Source organism: Mustela putorius, unplaced genomic scaffold (assembly GCF_011764305.1).
Source record: "Mustela putorius furo isolate JIRA1106 unplaced genomic scaffold, ASM1176430v1.1 tig00003969_pilon_pilon_pilon, whole genome shotgun sequence".
In the NCBI taxonomy this organism is placed as follows: Eukaryota; Metazoa; Chordata; class Mammalia; order Carnivora; family Mustelidae; genus Mustela; species Mustela putorius.
In genome coordinates this window covers 898,918-916,254 of record NW_025422112.1, presented here as the reverse complement: position 1 = coordinate 916,254, position 17,337 = coordinate 898,918, and positions in this window count along the sequence as shown.

Here is a 17,337-nt window from a genome sequence, read left to right as displayed (position 1 = left end):
TTGTCTTTTTTTTTTTTTTTTAAGTAAACTCTACACCCAGTGTAAGGCTCAAAGCTCACAACCTCAAGATCAACAGCCTCATGCCCTACTGACTGCGTTGGCCAGGCACCCCTCAGTGACTTACTTATTTCATAACTTGGAGTTTGTACCTATTAATCCCCTTCACCTATTTTGCTCATCCCTCCACACCCCTCCTCTCCGGCAATCACCAGTTTCTTCTGTGTAATAATGGGTCCATTTTCCGATGTTTTGTTTGTTTTGTTTTTTAAATTCCACATATAAGTAAAATCATATGGTATTTGTCTCACTCTGCCTTATTTCATTTAGCATAATAAACTCTAGGTCCATCCCTGTCATTGCAAATGGCAAGATCTCGTTCTTTTTTATGACTAATATTCCATTGTATATTATACCACATTATAATGAAAACTTTACTTCTTCCTTTCCAATATGGATACCTTTCATTTCTTTTTCTTATCTTATTGTGCAGCTAGGACTCCACAATGAAAATGGTGAGAGTGGACACTCTTGTCTTTTCTGCTCTTAAAGGTAAAGCTTTCAGTTTTTCACCATGGAGTATGATGTTAGCTGTTGGTTTGTCTATATGGCCTTATTATGCTGAGGTATATTCTCTTTAACCTACTTTGTTGAGAGTTTTTATTATGAACGAATGTTGAATTTTGTCAAAACTTTGCAGATTTGAACCATCCTTACATCCCTGGAATAAATCCACTTGACCATGTTGAATGGTCCCTTTAATATATTGTTTGATTTGGCTTGCTAATATGTTGAGGATTTTTGCATCTATGTTCATGAGAGATTTTGACCTGTAGTTTACATTTTTGTAGTGTCTTTGTTTGGTTAGGGTGTCCAGGTAATGCTGGCCTCACAGAATGAATTTGGAAGCTTTGTTTATATTTTTTGGAATAGTTTGATAAGGGTATGTATTAACTCTTCTTTAAATGTGTGGTAGCATTCACTTGTGAAGCTATCTGGTCCTGAACTTTTGTTTGTTGGGAGTTTTTTGATTACCAATGCAGTTTTGTTAGTATTCTATTCAGATTTTCTATTTCTTCCTGATTCAGTTTGGGAAGATTGTTTCTAGGAATTTATCCAATTATTTTAGGTTGTCCAATTTGCTGGCACATATTTTTGTAGTAATCTCTTATAATCTTTTGTATTTCTGCGTGTCAGCCGTTACTTCTCTCATTTATGATTTTATTTAGTCCTTAGTTTTTATTAGTGCAGCTAAAGACTGATTAATTTTATCTTTTCAATCAATATCTTGATTTTACTGATCTTTTCTACTTTTCCTTTAGTCTCTATTTCATTTATTTCTACTCTGTCTTTATTGCTTCCTTCTTTCCTTTTTCCTAGTAACTTTGGGCATTCTTTCTTCCTCTTTCTCTAGTTCCTTTAGGCGTACAGTAAGATTATTTATTTCAGATTTTCCTTTTTTTAAAAAAAGAGAGAATGTGCACTAGCAGAGAGGGGAGGAGCAAAAGGAGAGGAAGAGAGCCTGATGCGGGACTCGATCTCACAACCGCAAAACCAGGAGTCGGATGTTGAACTGACTGCACCACCCAGGTGCCTCACATTTAAAGTAATTATTGATAGATATGTATTTATTGCCATATTGTTAACTGTTTTCTGATAGCTTTTACAGTTCTTCTCTTGTTCTCTTGTTCTCTTTCCCTGTGATTAAGAAATTCCTTTAGTGTTATTTTTGGGTATCAGTCTCTATTTTTTTGTGTGTCTATGATGGGTTTTTGGTTTGTGGTTACCACAAGTTTATATGTATACCACAAGTTTATATATAACATCCTAAATATATAGCAGTCTATATGAAGCTGATGGTCACTTAAGTTGAAACACATTCTCAAGGTGCTACATTTTTACTCCTCCTCCACATTTTTTAAAGATTTATTTATTTATGGTGGGGGAGTTAGGAGGGATGGAGGGGGACGTAAAGAGTCTTAAGCTAACTCCATGAGTGGAACAGATCCTGATGCAGGGCTCGATCTCACAACCCTGAGATCACAATCTAAGCCGAAACCAAGAGTCAAACTTGAGGGACTACACCACCCAGGCACCTCTGCCCCTCATCCACATTTTAAGTATATGATGTCATACTTTACATCTTTTTATTTTGTGAGTCCCTTAACTAATTTTTAGATATAATTGATTTTACTACTTTTGTTTTTTAATCTTCATTACTTTCTAAGTGACTGATCTACTACCTTTGTTGTGTGTTTGCTTTTACTTGTGAAATTTTTTCCTTTCATATTGTTCTTACTTAAAATTATGACCTTTGCTTTTCCACTTAAAGAAATCCCTTTAGCATTTCTTGTAAGATTGGTTTAGTGGTTAAAAAAAAAAAAAAAAAAAAAAAAAACCCTTGAACTTCTTTTGTCTAAGAAATTGTCTCTCAATTTCAATTCTGAATGATCACGTTGCTGGATATAGTGTTCTTGGTTGTAGGTTTTTCTTGTCAGTGCTTTGAATACATCACACCACTCCCCTCTGGCCTGCAATGTTTGTACTGAAAAATCAGCTGACAGTCATATGGGGTTTCTCTTGTGCCTAACCATTGATTTTCTCTTGCTGCTCTTCAGATACTGTCTTTATTTTGAAATTTTTACTTTTTTTTTTAACTTTTACATTTTAATTATTATGTGTCTCGGTCTGGATCTCCTTAGGTTTCTTTTGTTTGTTTGTTTGTTTGTTTGGGCTCTATGCACTACCTGGACCCAGATTCTACTTATTTCCCTGGGTTAGGGAACTTTTTAGCTATTATTTCTTCAAATAACTTCTTCTCCCTTGTCTCTCTCTTTTCCTTCTGGAATCCCTTTAATGAGAATGTTAGTGCACTTGATTTTGTCCTGGATATCCTTTAATCTGTCCTTGTATTCTTAATTCTTTTTTCTTTTTGCTGTTCAGTTTGGTTGCTCTCCAGTACCCTGTCTTTCAGAGCACAGATCTGTTCTGCTGTTGTTTCCCTCCAGTGTATTTTTTCATTTCAGTTACTGTATTGTTCAGCCTCCTCATTGGTTCTTTTTTATATTTTCTATCTTGTTGAACTTTTCACTGAATTCATGTACCTTCTGTCAAGTTCAGTGAGTATCTTTATGACCATTGTTTAGAACTCTTTCTCAGGTAGAGTGCTTATCTTCATTTTGTTTAGTTCTTTTTCTGGAGTTTTGTCTTGTTCTTTCATTTGGGGAATATTCCTCTGTCTCCTCATTTTGATTGACTTTGTTTGTTTCTATGAATTAAATGGAAAAGCACTTCCTCCAGTCTCAAAGGAATGGCTTTGTGTAGGAATGTCCCTGAGTAGACTGCATGTGCCTGGTGGCTTTGGCTGGCTGGCCTGAGCTATGGCAACCACAGGCTGGGGGCAAGGGAGTGGGGTGGGGGTGGGCATTAGGGGAGGGGTCCACAGGGCATTCCATACAGAGAGGCCAGACAACTGAAGCCAAAGCAGGTGCAGGTTGGGGCAGATGTGGGGTGAGGAGGCATTCTCAGGGTGTCCCAAGCAGAGGCCCAGCAGGGTGGCTGGAGCTGAAATAGGTGCAAACTGTGTGTTCCAAAGAGGGAGCACCCTAGCAAGACAGCTGGAGCTGAGGTGAGCATGGGCCAGATCTCAGAATGTTCCACATGATGGGGAGGGACATAGCAGGATAGCTGGAGCTGGAGTGGGTAGATGTTAGGAGGTCCCAGGGCACTCTGTGCAGAGGGTGCCTTGATGAGTCATTTGGAACTGAAGCAGATATAAGCCAGGTGTGTCTCAGGGTGCTTGGCACCTATGTTGCCTTGGCCAGACAGCTGCAGTTCCAGGGGTACTGTCCCAGGGGTGTTCTGGTGTGTGCAGTGCTAGGGCCACCTTAGTGGTATGGCTGGAGCTTGGACAGGTGTGAGGGGACTACCCTGGGTTCCAGCTGGGGCCAGTATGGGCTAGGAGCCCAGGACTCACTAAAGTGGCAGGCTGGCTAGGGTACCCAAACCCTGCTTCTGTCTATGCTTTCAAAATGGAGGGGGACCATAAACAATGGTGCTCACCATTCCTTTGTCCCCCACCATTTGGTAGATCCACAAGGGCTGGTGAGAACTTTAAATTCTAGGTAACCTTTTAAACCATGTTTTGTTTTTGTTTTTGTTTTTCTGTGCCCCAAAGAAGATAAATCTGCTCCTGGTTCCTCAGTACTATCCACTCTCATTGTACTTAACATCATCTGGGGTGGGATTCCCATGGTTACCACGTCTCTGTCTCTTAAAATCTGTCATTGTCTATTTGGTCTCGCTATCCATTGTTGTGCAGAAGCTGTTCAGTCAGCGCTCACTTCTTCAGGAAGAACACTCTCTATATAGGTGTTGATCTGGTGTGCCCATGGAGGAGGTGAGTTCAAGGTTTTTCCTACATTACCATCTTGAACCCAAATTTTGTTTCTTCATATTGAAATGCCTTGTCTGCAAACTGTCACAGCAGTGAAAATGTCTCTTTATTTGTAGGCAAACCATTGAATCCTTAGTCTTGTCATTAGTCACTCAGCCTCCCTAGTGTTGTTATGACTAGTTAAGTAAAAGACTTCTGGAGAATAACTGATATATATTACTTATTTTAATAGCATTCTTGAAAAGTCTGAATAAATTCACAGAAACTCTATAAAATGTTGAAGGGTTTAAGCAACAAAGCAACATTTAAGTTGTGACATTTATAAAACATGGTATTTACTTGTTTCTTGATTTATTCATCCACATTCACATGTTCTCTCTTGGTGCTAGAAAAGCCGAGAGATAGAAGACATAAAAAAGATTAAAAACCCTCACAAACTAGGCAGAGACAAGAACGTGAATAAAACTGGAGTTAAAAAAAAGAAGGCTCTGTGGAATGGAAGAAAGGAAGAAGAGAGGAAGAGAGCCCTCATTCATAATATGTTATATGATTTAGATTTTTATCACAGGTTAACCACCTGAGTGTAATAATTTTCAAATAACTTAGAAGTATGATCTGATTTATTCTAAAATGTGCTATCATTAACTTCAAATTTTATCTTCGGAGAATAAGTCATAAAATTACTGTGATTTTTTTCCCAACAGTAAATATTTTTTTCCATTTATTCTTACTGATCCTATTGGAAATCTTGGTTTTTATTACCTTGTTTAAAATCTAAACCATATAATAAGATAGCAAAGCATATTTTAATGGCATTTAAACCGGTGGCAACCCTGAACAAGTAGAACACTGGCAATGAGACTTTAATCTGTCAGCTAGGCAATTTTCTAAACCTGTTACTAAATTCTCCGAATCCACCTATCCAAAAGGTCAGCAGAAGTAAAGGCTTCATTGCACAAGTTGATACCAGTACTATGTCATTTGCCAAGAACACTTGGTAAAATAAAGAATTCCATTGTTTCAACAGGTTGACCTAGTGACTTAGTCAGAAAGGTTTTCTTTGTACTAATTTAGATGAAGAGACAGAATAAAGTCAAATAACTGTTTTAAGGTAGAGACACTTCAAAGTAGTGCTTAAGGGCTCTAACATCTGATAGATCTGCGTTTGAGTCTTGGCTCTGCCAGCTATGAGATCTTAGTTTAGCTTCTCTATGACTCAATTTCTCCTTTTGTAACCTGGGGATAATAACTCAAATGCAGCAGAGACTGCCGGCAATCTCTCAATACCCATTCTCCCCTTCTTCTTTAGCAATAGAACCTTAATTTTCGGCAAGACACATAAATATCTGGGGAAAAAAATCTCTTACAACTAGGTGTGGTCATTAGTCTAAGTTCTGGGATATATGTGGAAACAGTATATGCCACTTCTGGAAAGTGCCTTTAAAGAAAAAGGGTGTGACCTCCTCACCCTTCCTTCTTCCTACAGCTGGCATATGGACATGATGGCAGGGGCTCCAACAGCCTGCTTTGTCCATAAGGTAACCTTATGGATGGAAGCTATATATTCCAGAGGTATAAAACAGAGATTGAATCCCTGCCTCTATGTCATATCGGCTCTGGACTAACTATTTCTGGAATACATGAGCAGAAAAGAGAAATAAACCATCTACTAAAGTTATTGTTTCAAGTGATATAATTCCATCTCCATCAACCTTAATCCTAGTTGATATACTACCCTAAAGAAAGGTTTTAAGAATTAGGGGCACCTAGGTGGCTCAGTCTGTTAAGCATCTGCCTTCACCTCAGGCCATGATCTCAGGGTGCTAGGATCCAGCCCTGCATTGGGCTCCCTGCTTGGCGGGGAGTCTGCTTCTCCCTCTGCCCCTCCCCCCCAAACTTGTATGCTCTCTTTCTCTTTCTCACTCTCAAATAAATATTTTTAAAAAGAAAGGCTTTAAGAATTAAATGAGCTACATAGTAAGTGCACAATGAGTGATACCTATTATTATCATTATCATTATTATTATTATCAAATATAATATTATGGGCTAAATATTCAGGAGAACAAAATATATCTGTAAAAGCTTATCTTTCAGACCAGTGACATTAAGGAATTATAAACACACCTATCAAAGGATAAACTCTATCTGGGGAAGAACTTTTGATGTTATTAGAATAAATTACCTGCGATAAAGAAAGAGGTCAAATGGGCCTGAAATAACTCCTAATCTCCATGGTAACCATATGTTTTCTTATACCAACTCTTGTAGAACGTTCCCAGTCTGAAAGACCTTGAATTTTAATGAGAAACTTAAAATGGAAAATAAAGATATGTACATGTAGTATTCTGTAAAACCAAAACCTCTGACTGGTGACGATCTCCTAATAACCTCCATTGTCAACAATAGCACTACGCGAAAAAGAAACAATTTTGAAAAGAGAAATAAACTCTAAAAGCTCAAAACAAGGACCATTACTAGGAAATATATATATATATAAAATAAGTAATATAAATATACTGCATCAGAATTTGTCAAGAATCCTTTGAAATTACACAATATGTATCAGAGATACCGATGGAGAATTTGGAGATTCCAGAGCTGCCTCCCTCCACCCCTAATCAGAGACTATGTCCAAAATAATGTCATAAAAAGGTTTCTATTTATGCAACACGATAATTTTTCAAAGCATCCGTTGTTTTACCTCTTTCCCATGATTCTACTGGTGCCACAGCACACCTTAGATGGTTATTTTACTTTCCCTAATAATTGCAATACCAGTTCTGTTGATTTTATTCACCTTTTTGGTTACTTGTACCTAAACTCACAGCCAAGGTATTTTGAGGACCTGGCAGAAAAGGCAAAAATAAATTTTATAATTGCTGTGTATACAATTAGCATTTTAGGCATCTCCATTGCAAAGAACTAGCAATGGCATCTAACAGTGGTAAAAGGTAACGACCATTCTCCACCTCAGCAAGATTCATACTTTTTTGAGATTGAGACAAAATAAGAAGATGGGAGGTGATATAGTTATCAGCATCAAAATTTTACAAGTAAACAAATGTGATGTTCAGAGATGCTGATTAACTTGATCAAGGTCACACAGCTTGTTTGTGAGCAACCAAACCAAGATTTGATTTTAGATACTTTTTAAGCATTTTATTTATTTATTTGACAGAGAGTGAGAGAGAACACAAGCAGGGGAAACGGCAGGCAGAGGGAGAAGCAGGCTTCTTGCAAAGCAGGGTGCCTGATGCGGGATTTGATCCCAGGTCCCGGAGATCATGACCTGAGACGAAGGCAGATGCTTAACCAACTGCACCACCAGGCACCCCCATGATTTTAGATATTTTTAATTCTATTTTTAACTCTAGGACTGTTTTCAGCAAGCCATTCACCCTCCACCGTGTACTAACAACAGCTAGGATAAAAGCAGGATTTTGCCTTTAATACTTGGAATATTAGCGCAATAATCATGAAGATACTTGGGAAGTGGCAGAAAAGTTTTTTTTTTTTTTAAAGTGGCTCAACATTGAGAAATACTAAGATTTCAGATCAAAGAAAAGGTACTCTTTTTTTTTTAACAGACTCTCTTTTTTTTTTAAGATTTTTATTTATTTATTTGACAGAGAGAGATCACAAGTAGGCAGAGAGGCAGGCAGAGAGAGAGGAAGGGAAGCAGGCTCCCTGCTGAGCAGAGAGCCCGATGCAGGGCTCCATCCCAGGACCCTGAGATCATGACCTGAGCCGAAGGCAGAGGCTTAACCCACTGAGTCACCCAGGGACCCCAAAGAAAAGTTACTCTTGAGGCCCAATATGTTTTCAAATTCAGTATCTTTCAAATTTTGGGAAGGAAAAAGAGTATTTATACCATATATTATAACACATTTCTAGTAGGAGCTAGATACCACCTCATTATCAAACACATTAATATTTCTGTGGCAAAGCATATGAATATTCACACTAAGTGAGATAATAAAAGCTATAAAATTCACATGTCAGTTCAGAAGTTTTCATTGCTCAATGGGTTCAGTTCAGGTCAGGTTTTGAGTTCCTAAAATACTTCCTCTTTTCATAACTTTTTGGATTTCCTAATTACAGGTAAGGGACATGGACTTATACTGTGTCCTATCTCACCAGGGGAGGGAAATACTCATGATAAACTGATTATCAGAACTGACTTTCCAGTAGCAGAGTGAAGACACCACATTTACCAAGTTTGTCCCATAGAGTTGGCACAAGCTTGTTTCCTGTTTGTGACTCAATTACAGTCCATTATATGACTCAATTGAATTTAAAAGTAGGCCATGAAAATGAAATACAGGTCAGTCTACTAAAATCCAGGTAAGCTATTAAGTAATTCATTTAATAGTGACTGTTCTAATTCAATGCTAAAGCTATACTTCCAAGTTCTACACTTAACTTGAAAATAAATAATGGAGAAAATTAAGAAATACTATTACTAGATTATTAGTCCCTAAAATTCAATCATTAATGTACCATTAAGGTCCATCCTGTTTAAAGACATTTGTTACCATCCTTTACTTTGACAAATGGATTTGAAATAGACATTCAGCACATTACAGTTCAGCAAACAAGGTGCCTGGCTGGCGCAGTGGGTAGCACCTGCTACTCTTGATCTGGGGATTGTAAATTGGGTATAAGGTTACTTACAAATAAAAATTAAAAATAAAAAGTGTTGATTAGGGGTGCCTGGGTGGCTCAGTGGGTTAAGCCTCTGCCTTCGGCTCAGGTCATGGTCTCAAGGTCCTGGGTTCGAGCCCCACATTGGGCTCTCTGCTCAGCAGGAGGCCTGCTTCCCACTCCTCCTCTGTCTGCTTCTCTGCCTACTTGTGATCTCTCTCTCTCTGTCAAATAAATAAAATCTTTTATAAAGTGTTGATTAAAAAAACTAAATAAATACAAATAAAATAAAATTCAGCAGTCATTTCTATCCTGTAACTGTGCAAACCTATGGAGTGATTTAATTTGTTATTTGTCTTTTGTTGAGGGGCCTCTATATCTGGATCCAGTATATTCTAAAACTATGGATAAACTCGCAACTAAGCATACAGTCCCCAAAAACATTAACCACTCACTATCTTACATCGTTATACTCTGGTATTGCATTGATATTTTTCTCTCTTGTTCTGTGTCTCTTTTCATCTTCAGTCTTCCTTGATTCCACAACTGAGACTATTTTTCTATTAGATGTTTGTATAATTCCTATTCTCAAATGTTGAAATATGTTGGCCTTGATCTTCAGGAAATTTATCAGGAGATTTATCATAATATGGCAAAGAACTAGGAAAATTAGTAAAACACTGAAAATGGACATAGACATCTAAAAATGATTTTGGCATAATTGTTTCCCTTAATAAATTTTGGCCTGTGCGTATGGCATCATTGTGACAATGGCTACTACGCTTTTCGATTTTTTGCCTTGTAAACAGATAGTAAAGAGACCACATAATTAGACCATGCGCTGTAGGGAATATGCTGCATGGACAATCTGTTTTAAAACTGAATAAGAGGGGCGCCTGGGTCGCTCAGTCAGTTAGGCGTCTGCCTTCCCCTCAGGTCACAATTCCGGGGTCCTGGGATGGAGTCCACAGGCGGGCTCCTTGCTCAGCGGGAAACCTGCTTCTCCCTCTGCCTGCTGTTCCCCCCAGCTTGCTCTCTCTCTCTGACAAATAAATAAAATCTTTTAAAAAATAATAATAACATCTATTTCTATTTAAAAAATATTTAAAAATCTATTTTAAAAAACTGAATAAGAATAAATAAATAAATAAGCAAGCAAGAACAGGAAAAAAAAAAAGTAATTTTTCAATTACTGCCTAGAAGGTAATTTCTGGCTTGTCATATCCTAACATAAAATAAATCATTTTTTTTAATCGGCCCTCAATTCAATTTTTTCCCCCAATTTAATGAGCAGAAAATCACGTGGCATCAGGAAGAGGCAGCTACCCTCCTGTGTAGAAATGCACAAAAGTAGCTAATTACATCAAAAACAGAAAGGACATAAACACTCCCCCCCATAAAAAGGGCAAATGACAGATGGCTAAATGCGATGACTAAGTTCTACAAACATTGCCATTAATCATATTAACCACCAAAATCATTTCTTTCCTAAGGGAACATCATTTGGAATCAAATAGTACATATTTTAGAAAGAGCTCCTTGACCTGTATAAATTGAAAAATAAGCCGACATGCCTGCCCTTTCACTGCCTCCCCTGCAGTAACTCATTAACAATTTCAATTATGTTCATTCACTTTCTGGCTCCACCAAGCCCTTTCTTGCTTTTTCCAGTATCCATACACTGAACAAATTCCAAGTAACCTTAACCAAATATGAAACTCTAAAATTTAAGTGAGGAGTACTTAGAGAAAGCCAACCAGAATCTCATAATAAAATGTATTAATCCAATTCTCTGATTATTTAGAGAATAAGAGTACAGATTTGTCAAGGACACACACTCCATGAGTCGCAGAGCCCAGACTAGAACTCAAGTCCCTCCACTGCTTCTCCAGGGCTCTTTTCCACAGGTTCCTGCTGATCCTGTTTCCTATGGAATTACAACATGTGGGTAGAACCTTTTGTTAAAGAGACTATGGACTCTGAAAAACAACCGAGGGGTTTGAAGTGGCGGGGGGGAGGGTGGTGGTGGGAGGTTGGGGTAACAGGTGGTGGGTATTATAGAGGGCACAGATTGTATGGAGCACTGGGTGTGGTAAAAAAATAATGAATACTGTTTTTCTGAAAATAAATTAATTAATTTAATTTAAAAAAAAAAAAAGAGGCAGCTTGGGGGGCACCTGGGTAGCTCAGTGGGTTAAAGCCTCTACCTTCGGCTCAGATCACTATCCCAGAGGCCTAGCTGGGATAGAGCCCCATATGGGCTCTCTGCTCAGCAGGGAGCCTGCTTCCTCCTCTCTGTCTGCCTGCCTCTCTGCTTACTTGTGATCTCTGTCTGTCAAATAAATAAATAAAATCTTTTTAAAAAGAGAGAGAGAGAGACAGCTCTGTCTTTGTCTTCCACACGGGGCTCTTCAGTTTCTTCATCACAATTCTACTTTTATGTTTTCTTTTTATTTTATGGGATTTTAAAATTTTTATTTATTTATTTATTTATTTGACAGAGAGAGATCACAAGTAGGCAGAGAGGCAGGCAGAGAGAGAGGAGGAAGCAGGCTCCCTGCTGAGCAAAGAGCCTGATGCGGGACTCAATTCCAGGACCCTGAGATCATGACATGAGCCAAAGGCAGAGGCTTAACCCACTGAGCCACCCAGGCACCAGTTTTATGGGGTTTTATATCTCATTTTCTCCCAAAACATTTCAAGAGCTATACTATAACCTACTTATACTCTCTCTCTCTCTCTCTCTGACAAATAAATAAATAAATAATCTTTTTTAAAAAGAAAGAAATTATACAAATTCATGTGAAAAGATATATTTGTCTTCTCCCGGTATTGAATCAGAGGAAGAATTATATATAAATGCCAAAATAACAGATGTTGAATATTATGATGGACAAAATTCTCCATTGCCGTTGTTACAGGTACCATAGAAGCACTTTTCATATTAGCATTTCTTAAAGTGGGAAAAAATCAAGAGAGCAAAATTCATCTGTGAATGTAAGCATCTCAGAGAAACTAAATAAGTGGAATTCAGCATTTCACAATCGCTTGTCCTAACTTGATTCAAGGACTTGGCTTGGAAAAACTAGAGCAGCATTTCTGATAGTATGATCTGAAGATCCTCTGAATCAGACTATTCAAGGTTCTTTTTCAAACGGGCAGATTTCTGGCCCACATGCTAACATTACAGAATCTCTGATTCTGGAATTCAGGAATCTCAATTGTAAGTAAGTTTTATTTGGGAATTGTAGTGTTTCCTCAAGATCAAACCCCACTCTTCTCCTTGTGGCTTTGTGATGCTCCAACTAACTCTTTGTAACCAAATTTCTTCTTTGCCACCTGGCTAGCTTTTAGGTTCTGCAGATAGGGGACACTAGAGGGAGAATGGAAACTGGGTGGAGGAGATGGACCGCACTCCTAGTTTGTTTACTGTTCCAGCCAGGGTTACCTGGCTGCAGCCTCCTCCCCCAATAGTTCTCATTGTTTCCAGAAGCAGTTGGTTCCATTTTCCCCTTCATTTCCAACTCACGGAACCAGGCCGGTGGTGCTCTTTGTGAGAACCAGCTATCTTCTGAAGTCTGGGTTCCAGCTCCGCTGTGCTCGCAGCTCTGAGTTCCTGAGGCACCAGCACCATCCAGGCATCTTCCTCACCTCAGAAGTCTGGATTCCTCCTCCAAGCTGCTAAGTCCTAGCAACCCAACCTTTTCCCCTTGCTCCCCTAGGCCAAGTGGGGGCAACTGCTTCCTGCAATTACTGTGTTACATTTGTTCCTTTTCAAACTTTCAGTCCTCCAATATCTATATAACCAATTCCTTACACAAATTCTCTAAACAACCGGTAGGCTTTGTTTTTCCTGAGTTGGACCCTGACTGATACAAATATTAAAATTGGAGTTCTACCCTAGACCCAGCAATTGCACTACTTAGGTATTTATCCAAAGATTACAAAGATACTGATATGAAAGGATACACGCACCTCAGTGTTTACAGCAGCAGCATCAACAATAGTCAAATTATGGAAAGGGTCCAAATGACCATCAATTCATGACTGGAGAAAGAAAATATGGTGTGTGTGTGTGTGTGTGTGTGTGTGTGTGTGTGCGCGCATGCGTGCTTGCGCGCATGTGTATTTATACAGTAGAATATTACTTGGCCATCAAAAAGAATGAAATCTTGCCATTTACAATGATGTGGGTGGAGCTAAAGTATATCATGCTAAGCAAAATAGAGAAAGAAATACCATACAATTTCACTGATTTGTGGAATTTAAAAAACAAAATAGATGAACATAGAGGAAAAGGGAAAAAAAGAGGGAGGCAAACCATAAGAGACTCTTAAGGATAGAGAACAAACTGACAGTTGTTGGAGAGGTGGGCAGGAGATGGGCTGGACAGGTGATGGCCATTAAGAAGGGTACCTGTTGGGATGAGCACTAGGTGTTGTATGTAAGTGATGAATCACTAAATTCTACTCCTAAAACCAATGTTACACTATATGTTAATTAACTCAAATTTAAATAAAAACTTGAAACCCCCCCCCAAAAAATTGAGTTCTAGTCACTTGAAGGATTAAGGAGGTAATAACATATCTCTTAGCCAAGAGATCTCCCACTTAACAATTGTTTAAACTCCTATTTTGGTAGCAATAAATAAAAGACTGGTACTGAGAGCCACAACTAACATATTATTGCTTTAAGAAATCTCCAGAAGCTTTGGGTTCCAGATGAGCACATAAGTTGAAACTCTATTATAAAAAATGAAAATGTCTCACATAATCTCTCCCAGATTCAGAGCTAATTCAGTTTTATATAGGAGTAGCACACTTATGAGCCTGGGAGCAGAACAAAAATTTTTATCAAAAAAAGGTTTTTATTCTTCCTAAGGGCATTCATAGGAAGCATTACTTGCATCATCGGCAAAACAAACACCAAACCTTGGCCTTATACGTAAAGCCACCCATGAAGTTATGCCTACAAAATTCTTCAAACTCATTTCAATCATCTTTATTAGGGTGCTGCTTCCTCCTGAGCTAGTTGTTCCCTGACACACCTTATGTATGGATTTCTGCCTCCCTACTTTGGCTCAGGCAGTTTTCTCTGCCTGGGAGTCCTCCCTGAATGTATAAATATCTAGAGCAGTGTACATAATGGGAACTCAACCCACTTTGGAAATGGCTTTCATTGCCTTCTTTCCACATTCCAACTTCCTCAGGATTATTCTGTTTAGAACTGCCATGGCTGTTACATTTCATACACAACAAAGATTATCTTTTGAGTTGCCTGTAAACATGTATCATCTACGCACTCTTCAAGAACAAGCCATATGTCATATACCATGTATCCTTACGATGCGTCAAAGAAATGGCATCGAATAGTGACTGATAACATTTGTTGGTGAATAAATGACCTGTGAAGAGTTATCTACATTGTTTTTAGAAGTCAGCCATTCCTCCTGTACTATATTTGAGGTATCTCAAATTCTTTTAGAAATGTAGAAGATATAAACAATATCCAATATGCCTTGTACTATGTTCACAGTGCTATGAAAACAAAGTAATTGTTTTCATTTATCTAAATCTGCATAACACTTTCCACACATTAACTGTTTACATTTGGGTGCCAGTTCTGTGGAACTATTTCTTGTTTTAAAACAAGGAAACTAAGACTCTGAGAACATAAGTGACCTTGTACAAGGTCACGTAATGAGACAGTGATATTCTTGGAATTTGACAAGGGCTCTTCTCACGCACATTACCCGGTCTCCTGGGAAGCTGGTGCTTAGACAGTGATGATGACAGTGATGAGCTCACCTGAAAGATTGCTCCTCTTCTTCTGCAGAGACTCGCTTCAACACCAGGAACAACTTGAAAGGAATGACTCACAGTTCCCAGCAGCGATGCCAGTTCATGTGCTAGGATTCTGACCACAAGTGTAATGATCAGGCCAGGGAGTCAGATTTCTGCTGGACTTAGAAAAGCATCTATGTTTATGAAAGGAACACAATGGGCTGGTGACAAGTACTGTGGCTCTTGGAGGATCCCCATCCACCTCTTCACCCCAGCCAGGAGCGTGGCTCTGGAAGGACATAGGCGGTCAGCAGAGAGGTAAGTGTGGCTTCCCATTTTCAACTAGAGTGGTTACTGGGTAACCCAAGCCTCTGCACTGTTTCACAAAGTCTAGAGAGCCACTAAAATTCTTACGGGTCCACAAAATTTCAAACACACTAGCAACATAAAGGGACACAGTACAGACAGTACACACGGAGTATGTTTTCCTCTCTTGTTGAGCTCTCTGAAAAATAAGGTTAACATACACATTTGGTGGCACTCTTAACAGAGTAAAGAACGTGTTTTTTTTAAGATTTTATTTATTTGTTTGACAGACAGAGATCACAAGTAGACAGAGAGGCAGACAGAGAGAGGAGGAAGCGGGCTCCCTGCTGAGCAGAGAGCCTGATGTGGGACTCGATCCCAGGACCCTGAGATCATGACCTGAGCCAAAGGCAGAGGCTTTAACCCACTGAGCCACCTAGGCGCCCCAACATGTTTTGTTTTGTTTTGTTTTTTAAAGGTGTTAATAACATTACAGAGCTTTCAGATAATTTCATCTGGTTTCCTGGAGTCTCAAAGAAATATTATCATCAGTATCTACTTTTCTTCTATAGAATATTTGATAGATAAGATGGTCTTACTGCAAGACAAAGATTAGATTAGAGCAAATATCAAACTGGGTAAAACTTAATTCCAACGTCATCATCAGTTCAGGTAGGCGATGTCTGTCAAACTGGTCATTGTCAGTTCTCACCCCTGCCCCTCCTGCCTCTTTTCCCAACCTCCCGGTCTTCCCCTTCTTCCTTCCTCCCTTCTAATTCCCCCCTACTTCTTTCATTTTTCTGGAGTAGAGACTTCACCTTGAAGAAATCGCTTTGTTTGGTCCACTCTCAATCAAGGCTGATCTAACTAAGCAACCTGTCCTGTTTGCAGAAAATAAGAGTTAGAAAACTAAGTTTTGTGACCCAAGAGTGGAGGATCGAGTTTTGAATGCTACTGCGTGGCCCATTCGCCCTGGGATCCTGCCATCAGCAGAGAACTAGGTCCGGTTTTTCTGACTACTCTTTCATAGACATCCACATTTTACCATACCGTATACTGGTAAAATACGTGCTTCAGGGAAGTTGGCAGGAGCTATCAGAGGGCTCAAAATTATAAATTAAGTGTAAAAATATGTTTGCAGTCACCAACAAGTTAGTATTTCCATTCTAGAGAAATATTATATTTTGCCATTATAAATAATTATGTGCTTTGGCTTTTCACCATTATTTAGATGCTTTTATGGGATTATGAGCAATATTTCATTTTCTGACAAAGAGAAAATTAGAATCATGAAGATTAACGGTTGCTGGAGATTGGGCAAAGATAATAACAGTGTAATTCCTGAAAATGAGCAGATAGAAAATCAATCCAAACAAACTGGCGGAAGGAAGTCAAATTGGAACCATGCAAAATGATGTTAACGAGGAAGAGCAATCATTAAGATAGCCATGAGGTTAATTTACTTCACACTCTTTTTCACCCACCGGAGTCAGCAGATTATCCCAAGGTGAAGAAAAGATATAGGTGTAACCTTGTAAGAGGAGAGCCGTGGGACACAGCTACAGACAAAGCCAGCCTGAGAAAAAGGGCACAAAGGCTAAATATTGAATTTATATGGTGGTACTGGAAGGCAGCCAGGAAAGGTTTGCCCTGCCTTTTATTACCAAGTCTATAGTCTAAATAGGATCAAGAAGACCCTACAGGTTACCCTGAAGACCTAAGGCACCCAAACACAAGATTGCTTCATGGAGGCACTCTGGCTGGTCACTGCACAACTCCAGGAGGCACCATTCACATAGACTGCAGTGTGAAAGGAGACCCCTGAACCTGTGAGATGCGGAGTTCCTTCTGTGATAACCTGTTGGAGTCATATAGAAAAAGAGAAAAAAGTAGGATATAAAATCATACATAAAATATGATTACAGGGGCACCTGGTGGGCTCAGTTGATGGAGAGTGTGACTCTTGATGTCAGGGCTGTGAGTTCAAGCCCCATACTGAGTGTAGATATTACTTAAAAATAAAGTATGATACTGATCTTCTTTTTTCAAATAAAACATATACATAGAAAAATGACCAGAAGCTATATCAAAATAAAATTTCTGGAAGTATGCATGTATTCATTTTCTCTTATTCTTAATTCTCTATATTTTTTTATTGACTAAATTAGCAGCTTTTTATTTTTTTTATTTTTTTAAAAGATTTTATTTA